We start from the raw sequence: 4,147 nt of genomic DNA, 5'->3' as shown, positions 1-4,147 counted from the left end.
GTAGAGTTTTCATTACTTCAGAGGACATTATTGGCTCGTGTTCATGTTCTTGAGGCAGCTAATACTTACATAAACCTAAATGTAACTCTACAACCTTAAACCGAGATTTCATTGCAAAATACTTACCTTAAGGGAACTGTGAACTGCATGTCACACATGCTTGTTGACTCACCTGTACAAAACTCCATTCATAGACTAAACTGATTGTGAATGGCACACACATTTATAGCATCTCTGTTCAGGTGTATCTGTTATATAAATATGTGCACTGCTACGTTACTCTTGCCAATATTTAGTCTAAAAATGTAACCATTCTCCTGCAAATCAATTTTCAAGTATTTACTAATTTACTGTGCAGGGTTAAAATGTATCTGCTGTAATAATTTAACACTGGCCTGCAGGATAGCAAGATATCAATCAATCAACCAAGACATGACAGAAATGTAATGGTGCTGTGTTAAGATACCAAGACCCATTACCATTATAGATTCTATTTACAGAACTGATCGCTTCCTTTATCAATTTTTGATCAATTTTCAGTGTGAAAAAAAAAATGCTGTTATGCAGCAACAATACAAGTGGTTTTTTCTTCTTTTTTTTAATCTCTGAGTCTCAACAAAGTATACAAAAATGTAACTCATGTACAAAATCCTCTGCTATGAATTTATTATTACTGATTTGCAATGTGAACCTGTGATAAAAATGCTTTAGAATTGGTCAAATGAAACTTGAGCTTACCAGTCCTATGGATCTGACTTTTCAGAACTGCATCTCACTTCCCATAGATTTATTATCTGAGGTATACATAAATCTCATACTTGTCAGCCTAAACATTACTTAGAGTCATGAAGTATAACATTTTAATTCCTTTATTATTATTATTATTATTATTATTATTACTTATTTCCTTTTTTTTTACCCTTGGTGTTAACGTTTCCCTCTGTGAAATGTAAAACTTTATTTATTAAAATATTGAAAATCATGAGATTTGTCAGCTGTCCCAGTATTCCAGTACAAAAATCCATACAAATACATTCTTTTGGGTCCTAAAAAACTCTGCAGGGCATAAATGGTTTCAGCACTGGCAGCTGTGTGGTAAACATACTGCATGTGCACAAACACATATGTAATGGGCTGTGGTCAAAGTATTATTCATCCTCCTCTTTTTATTAGATATTTTCTTCACTCCTTGACCTGCTTATCAGTGCTTCTTTCCATTTGTTAGATCCCCTTTTTTTCCTCATTCTTTGTCCTCTGTAAGCTCAACTTCTTTCTATCTACCCTCAAACCTATGTTAAAAAAACACTTGGATGCACCTGTTTCTCTCTATATGGTTCGACTTCATTCTTCCTGTTTCCCTTCCTTACATCGTCCTCTGCCCATTTGTCCCTCATTTCTTTCCTTCCTGCTAGGCTAACTCATCCCTTAGTGTCTTTGATCCTGCTGGCCTCTCTGTTTGCTGGGCAGGCAGCCCTGCTGTGGGCTTATTGACCAGGGTCACAACAGAGGAATTCCCATTCAACTCTCTCCCTCTCAGTGCAGCATAGGCAAGTTTAGCACACTGGCTCAATTACTGGCAATGAAAACATCACTTGATTTGCCATCCATAATTACAAGAAGAAGAAAAGAAGTTCAAGGTGAAGTATGTGCCTGTGTGTAAATTTCTGTTTAACAGGGTACATTTATTTTCTTTTGATTGGGCGTGCATGTAAATGCATGGAATTACAGATTCAAACCAATCTTTGTGGGGATGGTGTGATATCTTGCATTTATACAAATAAAATATTCTCATTGTCTGTGGACCTGAATTAAATTTTCTTTTGATAAGAAAATTGAATTTCATTCAAAGATGTTTTCAGTACTGGCATTTATCCAGTGTAAGAATTTAATAGTGCAAATGAACCTCAAACATACAGATGCTACTTAAATTTTTAGCTCTGCTTTGTATCTTCATCCACTTAAGGCTCAAACATTCTCTCAACTTGACTTTCTAGCTCTAATCAATAAATAGATCAACCAGTCAGCTTACTTGACACACGGGCCCAAGCGGCACTTTTTTTGCCATTTGAATGCCATGTAACCTACAGTCAAATGTAATACCATTAAAGGTGAACCTATAGACATGTCTTTGGTGAAGTAATAATTCACTCTTTAGAAATATATTGATGCTTGTGACTGGGAAAAAGAAACACAACCAGTGATCCAGTTGTGAGTTGTTTTGGTACCACCTGGTTGAATTCATTTGACAGTGAAATGTTTTGCAGCTCTCTCCTCAGTGTTTCCCTCAATTCTTTAGCTTTTGGTAACTGCGTATTTAGTAAAGTCCTGTGTATGCATGTTAACCGTTTGTGTTTTACTGGCATAATATTTGCAGATTTAAAGCTTTTTCTACTTCATCAAAAATAGCACAATCCTAATTCTCCTTTTGGCCCTACAGGTATGTTTTGCATGCTGCCTAGAGTTGTTGTCTCGTTTCTTTTTTGGGCATTAAGGGGTAAGGGCTTTCTATCCCTTAAAATGGCTCTCTTACATTTTGTTTGGCATGCTTACTAACCACTACCTCAAAATAACCTATTTTACCTTATTTTAAGAGACTGTGCACCACAGGCTTTGTGGTTTGTGGTATCTTTCCACTGAAATCTGAATGTCAGGTGACATGTCCAAATGTCAGGTCAGACAGACAGTCCAAGGTTAGAAAAAAGGTAAAAACAAAGGAAGACGCAGATAATAACTGCCCATTGACATACCAGATGTGTAATTGTAGTGACTGGATTCTTCTGGAGCACATATATGGCACATATGCATGCAAACTGTGTTTTGTGCAGTATGCATGTTTGTACAGCATACGTATGCATGCAAGGGTGTGCATGTGTGTACATTGCTCCCACAGGCAGACACATGGGAGCCTGAGGAGCGGTGAATATTACAGAGAAGTGGACCACAGAGGGACCAGACTCGTAGCCAAGAGACAGGCCCCACTCATAAATCCTCTCCACACTGACGCCTTTCCCCTCTGTCTCTCAGTCTCTCTCACTCTCTCTATCACTGTCTTTTCTCTTTTCTCCACTGTGCGTTTCTGTTTTGTCTCAATCCCCTACTTTGTCTGGCTTTGTCTCCATAGCTGGGAAAAGGGAGTTTTCACTTGTGAAATATTCAAAAACCACAAGTCTATCATATGAACAACTTGCAACCCTCTAGGTTTCTGAGCACGGGTTCATGGACTAATTCAGGAAGGAACAAGAAAAAATGAGCCCATTATACTCCATTGGTATCTCAGTTGGAAACCCTAACACAACGGCAACAACAGATCAGTAAGCTTAAAATATTTAACATTTCGACCGTTTTGAACCCTTTTTACAGCTTTATTAATACTTTTGTTTATGCACAGGTGTCTAACATGCTACATGTATCATAATCAGTCTTTATATGTATTGTTTCTCCATGCTTTAGCAACTGGAAATACTGGAGAGAGTGCAAGAGACATAAGCCTGGATGCACAAGCTCCAAACCATAAACAGTAATGAAGCAATGTCTAAATGAAATATCCTAAATGTGAATCTTTCAGAACTGGAGTCATTAGATCTAAATACAATCAATATAGAGAACTAAGCTCTCTGGGATCAATAAAGGTATTCTTATTCTTATTCTTAAGCAGCACCTAACTGAGGCTATGAAGGGGTGCAAGAAACTATACTGTGGAACCGCTGAAGAAATGATATTAAATCAGTGCCCTGCAAAACAATACAGAAAAACAACTTCACCACAGAGGACTGCTACACTTTTCTGCCCCAGCCCATTTGTACACCTTGACTTCCTCCCTTTTCTCTCACCAGCTGAGGTGTCAGAGTGGCTCGGATCTTTTCAGCAAGCAAAATGAGTTGTGAATAGCAGACATAAGATTGATTTTAATCAGAGAGCCTATAATTACATTGCTGTTGTTGTCACTGATGCTGACAACAGCCAGCCCTCCTATCTTCCTGTCCTTCACTATGACTATATCTTTTTTGTCTCTTGCCTGAAGCCTGTCTCCTTTTCAGTTGGACTGCATCTCACTCTGCTTTTCAGGGTTCTTCTGTTGCCTCTACCTGTCTTATGTCTGCTTGACTGTCAGCCAGACTTAAAGCAATTTCCCACACCTATTTTTATT

The sequence above is a fragment of the Pelmatolapia mariae genome, linkage group LG10_11, assembly GCF_036321145.2.
Source record: "Pelmatolapia mariae isolate MD_Pm_ZW linkage group LG10_11, Pm_UMD_F_2, whole genome shotgun sequence".
Lineage (NCBI taxonomy): Eukaryota > Metazoa > Chordata > Actinopteri > Cichliformes > Cichlidae > Pelmatolapia > Pelmatolapia mariae.
Note: the sequence above shows the minus strand (reverse complement) of the source record.